Source organism: Schistocerca cancellata, chromosome 1, assembly GCF_023864275.1.
Source record: "Schistocerca cancellata isolate TAMUIC-IGC-003103 chromosome 1, iqSchCanc2.1, whole genome shotgun sequence".
NCBI lineage: Eukaryota > Metazoa > Arthropoda > Insecta > Orthoptera > Acrididae > Schistocerca > Schistocerca cancellata.
Genome location: NC_064626.1, coordinates 1,055,217,199 through 1,055,234,045, shown reverse-complemented (window position 1 = coordinate 1,055,234,045; position 16,847 = coordinate 1,055,217,199).

The following is a 16,847-nucleotide window of genomic DNA, read 5'->3' as shown; positions in this document are numbered from 1 at the left end:
GTTGTCTACTCCGGGGGCCTTGTTTCGACTCAGGTCTCTGAGTGCTCTATCAAACTCTTCACGCAGTATCGTATCTCCCATTTCATCTTCATCTACATCCTCGTCCATTTCCATAATATTGTCCTCAAGTACATCGCCCTTTATAGACCCTCTATATACTCCTTCCACCTTTCTGCTTTCCCCTCCTTGCTTAGAACTGGGTTGCCATCTGAGCTCTTGATATTCATACAAGTAGTTCTCTTTTCTCCAAAGGTCTCTTTAATTTTCCTGTAGGCAGTATCTATCTTACCCCTAGTGAGATAAGCCTCTACATCCATACATTTGTCCTCTAGCCATGCCTGCTTAGCCATTTTGCACTTCCTGTCGATCTCATTTTTGAGACGTTTGTATGCCTTTTTGCCTGCTTCATTTACTGCATTTTTATATTTTCTCCTTTCATCAATTACATTAAATATTTCTTCTGTTACCCAAGGATTTCTACTAGCCCTCGTCTTTTTACCTATTTGATCCTCTGCTGCCTTCACTACTTCATCCCTCAGAGCTACCCATTCTTCTTCTATTGTATTTCTTTCCCCCATTCCTGTCAATTGTTCCCTTATGCTGTCCCTGAAACTCTGTACAACCTCTGTTTTAGTCAGTTTATCCAGGTCCCACCTCCTTAAATTCCCACCTTTTTGCAATTTCTTCAGTTTTAATCTACAGTTCATACATAACCAATAGATTGTGGTCATAGTCCACATCTGCCCCTGTAAATGTCCTACAATCTAAAACAATTTAATAATATTAGAAATAATTTAATAATTACAAATAATTTAATAATATTACAAATGACATTATAAATAAAGTACTTCATAATAATAAAATTAAAGGTAACGTCTTGTATGTTTTTCTTTTAGATTAATTATTTTCAGAAAATAATTAAACATCGAACCTTTGATGGATGGTGTATAGATTTCATCAGTGCCATATCCACTTTGTTTACTTTTCTCAATTTTTAATAATTCCTGGTTGGACGTGAATCGTAAATTTTTGATCTATTTTGTTACTCAATTCGTGTCTTCTAAACCCAGTTCCATGCGAATGTATTCAAGCGAGGCTTTATGCAAATCTCTGCTGTTATAATTAGGATCCAAACAATTACATAAGTTGGATTTATCCTTGTATAACGTCACAAACTTTATATTTTGTTCAGATGTCCATCTATCCGTCTTTTTTTATTTTAACTGCTTTTCGAAATACAAAAACACATGCAGCAATGAAGAATGCAGGGCGTGATCCCGAGCTTACGAACTACTGTCATTTAGCAATACCTTGCAAGTCGACGTCCGAGACGCAAGCGAGCTGCTGCCTGTGGCGTAGTGGGGGAAGGCGAGAGGCGAGTAAAAACAAAGTAGTTTGTTGTAAACACGGAAGCTATTGACCGTCTCGGCCACAACAGTTACTCGTATGATGCGGTCACACGGTGCGAATAGCTGCACTGCAGTAACTGACTAGTCCTATAGGCTCAGGTGGAGGGAGGGAACAATTCGTTCTTTTTCAAAGGAATATCTCGACATTTACTTTAAAAAATTAGAGAAATCATGGAAAACCTAAATCTGTATGGCCAGGCGGGAACTTGAACCAACATTGTCTCGAATACGACTCTAGTGTCTTTCCTCCGCGCGAACTCGCTCCTTGGCTGCAGACGAGTGTAAACAGGTAATGTGAGCCAACGATTGTATTTTTACACTGTTCCGTACCACAAGACGATCGTACATGCCGAGAGCACGAGAGATGTGCAATCTTTTCGAGCTTTGAAGCGAGAAGAAGGTTCTGTAGTGGTTTGGGCGAACACTTGCAACGACTACTTCATGAATTCGTACGCTGGACAAGTGAGCAGAATGTGATATAGCGTTTCTGTATGCCCTCACTACCTAGCCTGACTACGGAGTAGTTGGAGCGGATACGGACTATGGCCTGAAAGGAAACGAATCATGCTACTGCTATGGTTAACATCTTTCATACTTGGTCGTTGTCTTATGTTAGGGAAGCGGAAGACACGTCACGAGTCACCACTGCTGCAGTCCCGTCGCCGCTGAATCTCAGGAAAAAAGACTTATAATTAGAATAATAGTTAAAGAATACGAGAATGAGTTACGCAGGAACAAATAACACTTCAGCAGAAGTATAAACCTGTGTTTTTCCTCAATGGAAACCTAGTGTACACATCTGTGAATGTTCATCCTTCCGTCATGCAAATGTGCTCCTAGTTGTTGGGCACCGCTGTAGAAATATCAAAAAGTGAATGTAGCAGTGCGCAGCAACTTCTGACAAACAGTATACACAAAAGTTGTTGGTTAGTTACAAATGTTCAAATGTGTGTCAAATCTTATGATACTTAACTGCTAAGGTCATCAGTACCTAAGCTTACGCACTACTTAACCTAAGTTATCCTAAGGACAAACACACACACCCATGCCCGAGGCAGGACTCGAACCTCCGCCGGAACCAGCCGCACAGTTCATGACTGCAGCGCCCCAGACCGCTCGGCCAATCCCACGCGGCCCGGTTAGTTACACTCCACTGTATAACTGAATGTTGTTATTTTATTTTGTATGGTAATTATTGAATTATCAATTTATTTATTACAACAGTGAATATTTCAAAATTAATTGTTTTAGTCCATAAAAAGAAGCCAAGTGTTCAAATTATGTTCTGAACACGGGTACACATATTTGAATAAATCATGCATGTAAAATCATTAAAAATATCGCCTAAGGGCATTAGAGCATAAAGAAAAATTTTACTTTCTCCGGAAAAAATTCAGGTCTGGAAGGATTAATCCGAGAGCTTCGTTCTTGGTCATGCACTCTTATCCTTCCCTCTTGGTTCTTGTACATATTGTATATCACCCGTTTTTCTATGTAGCGTGCTCCTATTTTTTTCAGAATTGAGAAAATCTTATTCCATTTCCCATTGTCGAATGCTTTTTCTAGATCGACAGATCCTACGACCGTGTCTTGACTTTTCCTCAGTCTTGCTTACATTATCAGTCTAAGAGTCAGAATAGCTCTCTGGTGCCTGCACCTTTCCTACAGCCGAGGTAACCGTCATCTAACTGATTTTCGATTTTCTTTTCCATTCTTCTGTATATTATTCTTGACAGTTTCTTGGGTGCATGAGCTGTTAAGCTGATTTTGCTACAGTTTTCGCACTTACCTGCCTTTGCTACCTTCGGAATCGTCTGGGTGATATTTTTACGAAAGTCTGATGGTACGTAGCCAATCTCGTAGATTCCACACACCGTCTTGAATAGTCGTTTGCTTGACACCTCCACGAATCATATTATAAATTCCGATGGAATGTTATCTATCCCTTCTGCCTTATTTGTTCTCAAGTCTTCCAGAGCTCCTATAAATTCTGACTGTAGTACTGGATTCCCTATGTCATCCCTTCTTCCTATAAGACGTCATTAGACAAGTCTCCCCCCAATATAAGCCTTCAATGTGCTCTTTCCACCTATCTCCTCTCTCTTCTGCATTTAACAGTGGAATTTCCGTTCCACTCTTAATGTTACCACCCTTACTTTTAGTGTCACCGAGGGTCGTTTTGACTGCTATATGCTGCATCCGTCCACCCGACAATCAATCATTTTTCGATTCCTTCACATCTTCCCTGCAGCCACTTCACTTTAACCCTAAGGGACTTAAATGGCTGTATTCCTGTCTTTCCGTTAGTATTTGGTACTTTCTTCGACTGCGTAACTGTTCCTAACAACGAGTCGCTGGCGGCTTTGTTGCTTTGCCGTTCAGATGAGCAGGTCTTCCCCCACCAGATACCAGTCCAAGTAATGGTGACCCGACAGGAATCACCGCTGACTCTTACCTTGTACAAGCCAAGGGCAGGCACCTCCGACACAGTTGGCAAGACGCGGGCATGTAGAACCTAAAGTGGCAGACTTCTTTGTGTTCTGTACCGCTCGCGCCAGCCGGCGGGACTCGTGGCATTACTCCGAGTAACGGCCGGCCGGGATGGCCGAGCGGTTCTAGGCGCTACAGTCTCGAATCGTGCGACCGCTACGGTCGCAGGTTTGAGTCCTGCCTCGGGCAAGGATGTGTGTGATGTCCTTAGTTTAGTTAGGTTTAAGTAGTTCTAAGTTCTAGGGGACTGATGACCTCAGAAGTTAAATCCCATAGTGCTCAGAGCCATTTGAACCATTTGAACTCCGACTAACGGATAAAATTGTCGCCATTTTTACCGCACCAAGACTTTTGAGGCAGGTTACCTGCTTGTAACATTACTGTGAATTTAAATAAATGTGCTACCGATGTCGCAATTCATCCGACGAAAGTACAAGCAGTTCAGTGAGGTAATTAACTGTTCTGGCAGTTTACAATAATTATTTTAAATTGGCCGATTAGAGATTGGCGCTACATTCCAAGGGAAAAAGAAAGAACGACGCACCATGGAGGAATTATCCAAATGGGACGGAAATCAGTAGATGTGATATACTTGCGCAGACAACAAAATGATTACAGTTTCCGAAAAATTGTGTGAATTATTCAAGAGAAAGAGCTTCACAAATTGAACAAGTCAGTGACACACCACTGGCGCTTGAGCAAGCAGTTATTCGGCTTGGTATTCATTGACGGAGTTTTTACATGTCAAAATCCCGAGACGGTTGTAGGGCCATGCCCTTAATGGCCCAAACGCTCTCCGTTGGAAAGGGACCTGGCGACTGTGCTGGCCAAGGTAGGGTTTGGCAGGCACGAGGACATCATGCTGAAATGAAAGCTCAGGGTGGCTTGCCATGAAGGTACCAAAATGGGACGTGGAATATCATCGTTGTTCCGCCGTTCTGTGAGGCTGCCGCGAATGACAACCAAAGGGGTCCTGCTACGAAAAGAAATGACTTCCCAGACCACCTCTCCCGATTGTTGGGCCGTATGGCGGGTGACAGTCATAATGTTAACTCGCCGCTGTCAGGGGGAGGGGGGAGGCGTCTTCGGTCTGTAATCTCACTGACTGGAGTAGAATTATCTTCAATGACGAGTCCCGCTTCGGACTGAGTCCCGATGACTGGCGAAGACGTGTCTGGAGGTGTCCTGGACATGGGTGGCATTCTGACCTATCATTTGTTTCTCTGTACATGTTCATCACATCTACTCATTTCCGTACCATTCGGATGATTCCTTCATGGTGCGTCTTTTTTTGTGTTAGAGTGTACAACGACAGTTCCACGTTCTAGAACTGACATGCCATTTGGGGCCTACCCATTGCCTTGTCAACCTCAGCCACTGGCGTAATTTGATGTTCTCCCGGACCGCTACGGTCGCAGGTTCGAATCATGCCTCGGGCATGGATGTGTGTGATGTCCTTAGGTTAGTTAGGTTTAAGTATTTCTAAGTTATAGGGGACTGATGACCTCTGAAGTTGAGTCCCATAGTGCTCAGAGCCATTTGAACCTTAGCTTTCGTGATAACGATAAACGGTTTTTAATTAATCATGTCCAATGACTGGATTTATTATATATCATCTGTTCAGTTGGCAATACACTCTTAACTTTTGTAGTTAACGACAGCTAGTCCCCCGCACCCGTTTTGGAAAGAAACTGTTTTAAAGCGCCATTTCAATTAGCTGGTTCAACGTACCTCTCGTGGCTTGCAACAATCTACGCCGCATCTTTCGTTATGACTCGAGATCGCATCCATGCTGTGGCAGTTCTTCAGTCTGAGCTCAATGTCAGCATCAGGCTAAATGCCGATCTCCATTGAGTCGTTCCTTGAAAGAGTCGCTGGGGCCAAGGACGGAGACGAGAGGGCTGTGTCGATATTGCTGCAAACCCGCGTCTAACGTGTGTCCCATTGAGACGTCACGAGTTGTGATAGGGCATAGGTGAGCCGCTACCTACTCGCCTGCCTGGCGAACAGGCGGCGGGTACTGGGCTCAAATATAGCGTGTGGGATTTGCATGTAAAGCAATGTAAGGAAGGCGCGCTCTGGCCGCCTGCCCAGAGCGACCGTATTTATACGCGATGCCGTCACCGCTCGGCGATTTATCAGCGACCGCCTCCGCGGGGGCGGTACCTGTCGGAGGCGGAGGCGGTGGTCGACGCAGAGGCGCGGCCGCGAATCGTGAGCCTCACCTCGCCGCGCCGAGCTGGGATCTCCCGACACGTGTGTTGGGCTTGCAGTCAGCTTCAACACGCTCACAGTGACGAGGGGCGTTCAAGAAGTAATGCAACACGTTTTTTTCTGAAAGCAGATCGGTTTTATTCGGGATTCTAATAAACCGTATTATTCCCGCTCTTTTGGCTAGAAAGCACTTTATTTCAACATAATGTTAGGGCCTTTCGCCAGCTTAGTAGGAGAGTCTTTATGCCAGCGTGGTAGCACTCTACTGGTCGACGCCGGATCTGAAGTCTTGCTGCGTTAATAACCTCCCTATTTTTCAGGTACCGATTCCCGCAGAGTGTATCCTTATTGGGCTAAGGAGATGGAAGTCGGAAGTGCAGATCAGGGCTGTAGGGTGGATGAAGAAAAACAACCCAATTAAGTTTTGTGAGCTCCCGTCGGGTGCGTAGGCTACTGTGAGGCATTCAAGAGAAGATTAAAGCTGTATATTCTGTCATCGGCGTACCTTGCTTCTGTATGCTTTTCTCATCTCTTTCTGTTTGTGTTTCCTTCTTTCCATCTGCTAATCTTACCTTATCACTCGTCGCTCTTCCTCCGACCAGTCAACTTCTTCTCCACATTGATATTTTCTGTACCGTTGGTTGAACTCACCTTTGTTGAATACGCGTCATGCATATTATGGTATTCGAGTGAGCTAGAATCTATCTAACAAGGTGTTTTTCGACCACTTCAGTCTTACTGTCAACACTTTGGGAAAAGCAACGTCAGATATTTTTTTTAGTGTTGGGGCAGCCAACGTATATATTTTTCCAGTTTTACTAACTTGTCTTTAAGGTAGTTGCTGTCAACAAATGATTCAAATACTGTATTTGAATTCAGTCTATCTGGTTCATCGTCAGTCGTTGCTTGTTTCATTAGTTAAACGTGTGTGATCATCTACAAATTTCAATTTTTAAAACAGTTCTTACCTTCTGTTGATTTTCTATTTCCATTAATGATTGTTTTTGTTTTTATTTTTGTGCTGTTGATCTCTTCTCCCGCGCATTCCCTATTTCTGGCGTTGTTCCACCGATGTGTTTTGCTGATCGGTCAGCTGCGTCTTCCGTTGTATGTCCTCGTGCCAAAGGACTTGTTTCGTTCTCGTAACAGTCGGAGGATGAATATGTCGATGGTTTAGATGTTGCCAGCATCTGAAACACACGGTCTACAAACCCTATCAACATTCGTAGTTGAATTTCGTTTAGTAAAAATGCTTACAATATGCCAAGAAAAATTCGGCTGACTACATTTACATAATATTCGTCTACATAATATTCGTCAGATGACAAAATCGTTTCAAAGATTTTTAGTTTTGAATTACATTTCAGTTCCCATTCGTATGTTTCGAAAAATTCTTCTGGCGATGTTAAGTTGATCATAACAATTGGTTTTGTTAACTCCTTTACCAGGCAATGGGTATGCAATAACTTTCCCGTATTATTATAATGAATCCGATTTACTTACTCACTTTCAAGCATTCCCACTTTTTGGACACATTTAACCGTACTGCAAATAATGAATTTCTGAACACTAGGACTTTGTTCATACCTAATACAAGGCAGGCCCATATATAGTATTTGTGGCGTCATGTCATTGGGATGAAAAACCAGAGTTTCACTTGGAAACGGTAAACGAGGTACAGTTGATACACTCAGGTTCGCGCGGTAGCCACATTCCACTCAGTGATGAACTTGCTGGAGAATGCTTCTCACCTGTTCGTATAATGTGTGAAGTTCAGTGTTATATCGTCGCAAGCTTAACTACACGCCGAGACCACTAATCTGTCTTTTCTTACTACCATACACTGAGTTCAATTTCATATCTACCGCGGAAACCTCGCTGATAACTTGCTGAAACCGCAGCAGCAGCGGTTGGCGCTGCTGCACAAGGCTGCCACTACGCGCCAAGCAAACTGCCCTAGCAAGTTACCAGTGTGAGTTCTCCAGGAGATACTGTCCCGTAGCCAATACGACTGTAAGATGGACAGGGAAAGCTAGGCACGTGCAGGGCGTTGTCAGCCGGCTCCTCTAAGTAACATACGTGGAGCAAGTGCTCGTTTCCTAGCTAACAGAGAGGTTGAGGCAGAAATTGAAAACATGTTCAACGTCGGTATAAACGTATGTATGCGAACCAACATTTTCAACCGCCTGCAGAGTGTTTCTAAAAAGACAAGAAGCCAACATAAGCAGCAAACGTAGTTGCCGGCGTTGTTCTAGTGGCAGCTGGAGGAATCGGCCAGTAAAGCGGCAGGTGAAATTGTTCTTTTCGCGTTGGAAAGCGGTGTGGAGAGTTGAGTACCAATGTGTACAACATACAACATGAGAAGGTGAATAAAGTGATCGCGCAATAGAAGATGTAGTAATGGCGACGATTCCTGAAGATCCTCAACAAAAAAATGGTTCAAATTGCTCTGAGCACTATGGGACTTAACTGCTGTGGTCATCAGTCCCCAAGAACTTCGAACTACTTAAACCTAACTAACCTAAGGACATCACAAACACCCATGCCCGAGGCAGGATTCGAACCTGCGACCGCAGCGGTCGCGCGGTTCCAGACTGTAGCGTCTAGAACCGCTCGGCCACCCCGGCCGGCGATGAAAAAGGCAATGGAAAATTAAATTAAATTAAAGACACACAATATGTGTCCAGATGACATGTGGCCTGTAGTTGGAAAAAGTGTCATGATGATCTCTCTCTCTCTCTCTCTCTCTCTCTCTCTCTCTCTCTCTCTCTGTCTGTCTCTATCTATCTATCCAATGGCAAAAGAGTCCGATTAATTCTGCATTCAAATAAACGGGCCTGCGAATGGAGGGGGGGGGGGGGCACGAGAAAATAACTGAACAACCAACGAAAGTGGAAACTTCTACGTATAGGAGGGTGGAATGCCGGAAGCTTGAATATGGTAGGAAAACTAGAAAATCTGAAGGGGAAACTGCAAAGGCTTGGTCTGGATATAATGGGGGACAGTGAAGAGAAATTTAAAGAACAAAAAGATTTATGGACAGATGAATACAGGGTAATATCAACACCAACAGAAATGATATAATGGGAGTAGGATTAGTTACGAAAACGAAAGTATGGCAGAGAATGAGTTACTGTGAACAGTTCAGTGATATGGTTGTCCTCATCAGGATCGGCAACAAACCAACGCCAGCAACTATTCAGACATATGCTGATATCACAAGTGGTAGATGAAAAGATACAGAAAGTATATGAGTATTCTGCACGTGTAATTTAGTACGTAAAGCGAGATGAAAATCTAACAATAACCGGAGATTGGAACGTGCAGAGGAAGGAACAGAAGACAGAGTTACCGGAGAGAATGAGAGACGTATAAGGAAGCTAACTGCGGAGAAACTGGGGTACAGAAAATATCCTTCATTTGGTGACGTATGAAGGAAGTAAAAAAATGTTTAGGGAAAAACAGAAATACATAAATATCACTTACGAGTGAAATACATAAGACGTATAGGGAAGCCAAGGCGAAATCGCTGCAGATAAAATGTAAAGAAATTGAAATAGAGACGCCTATCTGAAGAACTGATTCAGCATATAGAAAAGTTAAGACAACCTTCGGTGAACTTAAAAGCAAGGGCGTAGATATTAAAAGCGCAGTGAGAATTCCACTGTTAAGCAAGAGGAAATAACGGATAGGTCAAAAGAGTACATCGAAGGTCTCTACGAGGGAAGGACTTGTCTGATAGAACAAGAAACCGTAATCGATAGAGGATTCAATATTAAACTCAGAATTTAGAACAGCTTTGGGAGATTTGCGATCAAATAAGGCGGGTGGGATAAATAACAATCCCCCCCAAATTTCTAAAATCATCGGGGGAAGTGGCAATCAGATGACTATCCATGTTGATATGTAGAATCGTCCAGGTATTCCCGAGAATAGTCACGCATTGTCTTCGAAGAAGTGTGCTTCTGGTAAGTGAGAATACTGTTCATGGAGGAAGTTGCATCGAGTCTAGTAGCATATTTTAGTTTTCGATGATGGCGTAACACTTAACAGCACCCCGACTAGAGCTCGTAGATTAGTCTACTCTCACAAAGTTTCCTTCTATGTCAGCGGAAAATTTTATGAGCGTTAACACAGGGAAAGTTTTAACTTCCTGCGGGTAGTCATCTACAAGCTGAGGAGTGCCGTTAGCATAAGAGGGAAGAGCATCACTGGCAGTTACAATACTGAAACAAGAGACAGCCAGTCGGCAACGGCAGTATTGGTTGGTTAAAAGACTAAACATTACACAATTTTTGATGAAAGTGTTGAGCCACGTCGAGTCGACAACTAACAAACATGGCGATAGGCAACTTCGGCGATGTGCAAGAGACGTAGAACCAAATTTGGCGACTATCTCTGAGATGAACGTGCCATAAATAGGGTTTAGCTACGACAATGAAACGCCGTTATTGATTGAGATTTGGATGGTGTGGTGGTATGTTCCCAATTTGTGCCACATGAATGAGAAGAGTATAGGGCAACACTGATGGGAACTACTGAAAATTTCATAGACTTGTGTCACCTTTTATGCTAATTCTCACCACAGTACATGAAATCTGTGGCTAATAGTATGGTAAAGAGCCATCACGATTATTTACACGTACATTTATCTTTATTGATGAGACATCATTTAATTAACTAAGCGTGCCGTATTTTGCATTACATTTTCTTACAAATTGTGCAGAAGTCAGTTTCACTGTATCCTAAATTTACAGTTAAATGAAAACATTAAAAATGTAACGTTAGAATTTAACTTAAGGTTGTTTGATTAGGAAGGAAAAAGGAAGATAAGTTAGTGCCATTCCAAATGCGAGGACGTCAGTAATACACCTCCAGCACCTCGCCTCTGCGTGAGATACTGATTCAGAATACTAATGATTGACTGACTATAGGGACATATCACCGAATGAATATGGAGTCACTACCTAAAGCCTGTCTTCTAAGCTGTTTTATTCTAATCAGTATTCTATACTAATTTAATCTAAGTATCTTCATTGTTCTGTTTGTGTGATTAGTGTTTTCCATGTATATGACCCAGTGATGTTTGTTCTATACTAGAGCTATTGCAGGTTTAACGTGCCTATTTAGGGCACACCCTGGCACGGTTATAGCTACTTAAAGCCTACACCTGTTACTTCTTGGTGTCAATCTGTCAGTGTTCTGTGCCTCATTTTGTTTCGACTTCATCGCTCATCAATTATAATTTTTCATCGTCAGGCTCGTTGTTTTCATTCTGTGTCGGATAATTCTCGTGGAGCAGGTTCATCTCGGGTTTGCCTGTCTCGCTGGTTGTACAGTCTTGTGTCTATGTATTTGGCATGCAGTATATGTGATGTAATGTCAGCGCCTCTGTTCAGGTCCTGCCATTTGTTGGGTCTCTTGTGGATTCGTAGATGTAGTCACGTTTGAATTTTTTTTGTAGGGACTGCATATGTAATGTGCAGTATAGAAGTACATGCTCAGAGATTCTTGCTTCCCCACTGGACACACTATTTGCTGATCGAGGTGTTTTCGATGAAGATGCATTGGGTAGGGACCTAATTTTTTTTATTGGTTTGTTCCTTAGAGAGTCTATTTTTGAGATTCATTCATATAAAGTGTGCCATGAATTTTAAAATATGTTAAAATCGCGATTTACCGCATGGGGTTCTGGCGCGTCCGAGCGCTCAGTGCAACCGATGTGATACCATAATAGTTACCGGTGAAAAAGGGGTCCTGTTAGTTTGGGACATTATCGCAGAGTATCAACAAGATTTCTCATCGTAACATGTTTCGTTTATGGTAAACAGTTTGAAAGCCGGTGCTTGTCTCGCGTCTGCTTAACTTTTCATTTCGCTTGTTTTATTTGCGAAGTAAAACGTGAGTGCTTGAAAATTACAAACAAATGTATTTATACGGATAGAAAAAGCCAAAAAGTAATCCCAGTTGTGGAAAAAATGCTTCGACTGGTAAGCGGAAGCCAGAATCGATATAATTTCGTAAAAATGAGAGTGTTTGGACATTGGCGAGAAAAAGGCAAACTGTGCAGTGCTGGCTGCCATTGACGATTAAAGATTTTTTTCAATTTCAGTTTTAAAAAACACCAGCTGGAATATTAGACACTTGTTTCCTTCTTCAAAATAACATTTTTCAAGTTTACGGGAGCTATAATTCACACAACATACATGCAATCACATTACACTTTCTTGTAACTTGTGAATTGAGATTTTCTCTACTGTAGTACGTAGGATTTCTGCGATATATTTTAACTTCGATTCTGCATGTTTTTAACGACGTTTTGTCGAAAAAATTGGTTTTTATTTCTGAGTGCCGCCATTTTGGTAAAAAAAAACAATTTTTAAAAGATCCCTACGTACTACGTTAGACATCTGTTGCAGGTCATACAGAGTAATGTGCATACATCAGTACAACATTGGACTACTGCTCACGAACTGGGCGAACAGTTAATACACAATTAGTTCCGCCGCAGCATATTCTCCATATAATGGCGAATCCATTACGTTAAAGTCTAGTATGTAAATTTAATACGAGAAAACGGACACGCCGATTCCAGCCGAGAATGGCAAGGACGACAGTGAAACAGGCAAGGTAATTCGCACTCTTGTCTCAACTGCCTGTGTCGAATGCGTACTTTATGTGCGTGCGGCTATTTAAAGTGGTGTGGCGCGCTTCCGTCAGCACGTTGGGAGAGGTCGGCAAGGTACCATTGTTGTCACGTTAGTTCCAGCCATGGCCAAGGCACCGCGATGGGACGAGCCTACGCCCATTACGTTAAATGTTATGTTAATCTGTAACATTTCTCCGGTTTCCATTTGCCAAGGCATCAAATGTCACTAAACGCACCTACAACTTCCCGAAAACGTTCTGCAGAGTCTGTTACGATCTACTGAGTACATCACGCTACAAGTGATCCGACCATCTGATGTCCCCAATGAGACTTGTGGTGGTCAGGATTGGTTGTGAAACTTATCACAGCCTGTCCTTTCCCGGAAAGCGCTATACCAAACGAGTCATTGGAACACACACCACAAATTAGACTCAGAGCTTAAATAAACCTGTGCTTTCTGTCCGCGTTTAAGTCCATGTAAGGCAAATTTTGTGATGCCGCATTATTCCCTCTCTTTGAAAGAGAATCACACGGCAGGACTCTTTAAGAACTACAGGACGTAAAGGATAGCAGTTTACAACGTACCACAGTGGTGTAGAGGAACTAGAGATGAACAATTTGATACAGAACATTCGTGATCCATCATGTCGGCAAAATGCCACTAACTGGTCTACAAAAACTACCTAAGCTACAGTGCATGAGGGGCGGCGCGCGAGATTTTCGATAATCTCTAGGTCTCTGCGCGCGAACTATTGGTCCTATAGAAAAAATTAACAGGACTTTTTTTTATATAAAATTTATTGTTGTTTAATTTTGTCCTGGGACACGGTTTTGCTAGTGGCCGCGGTTTTTGAGTGGTTCCAGAAAAACATACAATAGTGGCATCCAGATGCACTCCCAATCCCTACATTCACCACCCACCGGGCTGGCCGGAGTGGCCGAGCGGTTATAGGCGCTACAGTCTGGAACCGCGCGACCGCTACGGTCGCAGGTTCGAACCCTGCCTCGGCTATGGATGTGTGTGATGTTCTTAGGTTGGTTAGGTTTAAGTAGTTCTAAGTTCTAGGGGACTGATGACCTCAGCAGTTAAGTCCAATAGTGCTCAGAGCCATTTGAACGAACCACCCACCGGTGAGGATTTTTAGTACGTTGTTCATGGCACTCTTCCTGCCACTGCACAAAAGGATGCGAGTACAGGAATTACTTTCCATATTTGACCTTTTTCGGTCTTCATTGGCTGTGTTACTATTCGCCAACGGCAGTCATGCTCTTACAAATTGTAAAAGTGACGTTTGCGCAAATTTTATCTCACGTTTTGCGAATTTTCACATCATGTAGTTAACAATTAAATCGTTTTGTTCTTCTGAAATTATTGCTACGAAGCTACTGTGCTGGTAGAGTAGTCGACGCATAACTACTGACGGCCTTGGGAGAGCCAGTCCTGACAAAACTCTACCATCTGGTGAGCAAGATGTATGAAACAGGCGAAATATCCTCCGACTTCAAGAAGAATATAATAATTCCAATCCTAAAGAAAGCAGGTGTTTACAGATGTGAAAATTACCGAACTATCAGTTTAATAAGTCACAGCTGCAAAATACTAACACGAATTCTTTACAGACGAATGGAAAAACTAGTAGAAGCCGACCTCGGGGAAGATCAGTTTGGATTCCGTAGAAATACTGGAACACGTGAGGCAATACTGACCTTACGATTTATCTTAGAAGAAAGATTAAGGAAAGGCAAACCTACGTTTCTAGCATTTGTAGACTTAGAGAAAGCTTTTGACAATGTTGATTGGAATACTCTCTTTCAAATTCTAAAGGTGGCAGGGGTAAAATACAGGGAGCGAAAGGCTATTTACAATTTGTACAGAAACCAGATGGCAGTTATAAGAATCGAGGGGCATGAAAGGGAAGCAGTGGTTGGGAAGGGAGTGAGATAGAGGTGTAGCCTATCCTCGATGTTATTCAATCTGTATATTGAGCAAGCAGTAAATGAAGCAAAAGAAAACTTCGGAGTAGGTATTAAAATCCATGGAGAAGAAATAAAAACTTTGAGGTTCGCCGATGACATTGTAATTCTGTCAGAGACAGCAAAGGACTTGGAAGAGCAGTTGAACGGAATGGATGGTGTCTTGAAGGGAGGATGTAAGATGAACATCAACAAAAGCAAAACGAGGATAATGGAATGTAGTCGAATTAAGTCGGGTGATGTTGAGGGTATTAGATTAGGAAATGAGACACTTAAAGTAGTAAAGGAGTTTTGCTATTTTGGGAGCAAAATAACTGATGATGGTCGAAGTAGAGAGGATATAAAATGTAGACTGGCAATGGCAAGGAAAGCGTTTCTGAAGAAGAGAAATTTGTTAACATCGAGTATAGATTTAAGTGTCAGGAAGTCATTTCTGAAAGTATTTGTATGGAGTGTAGCCATGTATGGAAGTGAAACATGGACGGTAAATAGTTTGGACAAGAAGAGAATAGAAGCTTTCGAAATGTGGTGCTACAGAAGAATGCTGAAGATTAGATGCGTAGATCACATAACTAATGAGGAAGTATTGAATAGGATTGGGGAGAAGAGGAGTTTGTAGAACAACTTGACCAGAAGAAGGGATCGGTTGGTAGGACATGTTCTGAGGCATCAAGGGATCACCAATTTAGTATTGGAGGGCAGCGTGGAGGGTAAAAATCGTAGGGGGAGACCAAGAGATGAATACACTAAGCAGATTCAGAAGGATGTAGGTTGCAGTAGGTACTGGGAGATGAAGAAGCTTGCACAGGATAGAGTAGCATGGAGAGCTGCATCAAACCAGTCTCAGGACTGAAGACCACAACAACAACAGCAACCCTCACGGGAATGCATGAATGACTAATGTTAACGAAATAGCCGACTAAGACGGTGGCATAACAGCCCAATCAAAGAAGGCCGGTAAAGGTCGAACATGGGAACCAATTCGCGTATTCGGAACGTTTTGCACTGTTGCACGAAGCATTGTCACGATCTACATACAAAAATCGTGGCCGGTTGTGGATGAGTGTGGGAATGGGATGTCTGTTTAAAGGTCACTTTTGTACGTTTTCTTGAATAAATCGAAAACCAAGGCTAGTAGCAAAAATTTTATATGAAGAAGTCCTCTTCATATATTCTGTAGGACCAATAGTTCGCGCACAGACGGCGAGGGATTACTGAAAATCTCGCGCACCGCGCATGCTCTGTAGCTAATGTGGTTTCTGTAGGACATTTTCTGGTAGGAGCACAAGTGTGCTATACATCAAGTTGTTAGTCTCGACTTCTTCTACACCACTTCGGTACTTTGTAAAAAATTCTCGTTTACGCTCTGTATAAATTAAAAAAGCGTAGATTGAGACGTCACTCATGTTATTACGTAACACATGCCAACAAAGCGGAAGCGAAATTTTAAAACCGTCTCCGAGCGAAGGTCTTGCGCCGTTGTAACTCGGGAACGAACTTGGGAAATCGTAAAAGCATATTTCTACCGCAAAGTAGGGAGCGTATTATGAGCTTCGTATGTGGGTCCGTAACTTGGGAGAGAAAAAAGGCACGGCTTGTTTTTTATCTCGGTCTACGTACGCGAGTGCGCTTGTAGAGCGCGCCCCTGGGACCTACAGCATAGCATATCTGCAGAATCGAGTCCTTTAGAGCGTTGAAATCTCTCGACTCCGTGCGGCCACTTGGGGGCGTAGCCGACCTTTGAAGTTCCTGAGTGGATGGCAAGCCACGCCCACTCAGCCACCTTCCACGAGACGTGTGCGCCAGCGTGACGACTGACCCAGTTCATTCTCGCTATATGTCCATTCCACGATAACACGTGTCAAACACTGTCGCGTTCTTAGTGAACAGGCGACCAATAAGAAAGTACCCATGAAATCAGAATAGAAAGGGGAGGGGGATACCTAGCACAGAATTTGCATGGATGAGATTGAAAATAATGATAGTGCGATGGCGCTTGTCTCAGAGGTCGAGGCCAGGGAAGGGATCTCCACGATTTTGCTGGCAATGGAAGATGGTTGATCACCTTACCGTGAATAAGAGTCAAGGTTTTACTTCCGCAATTCTCCAAA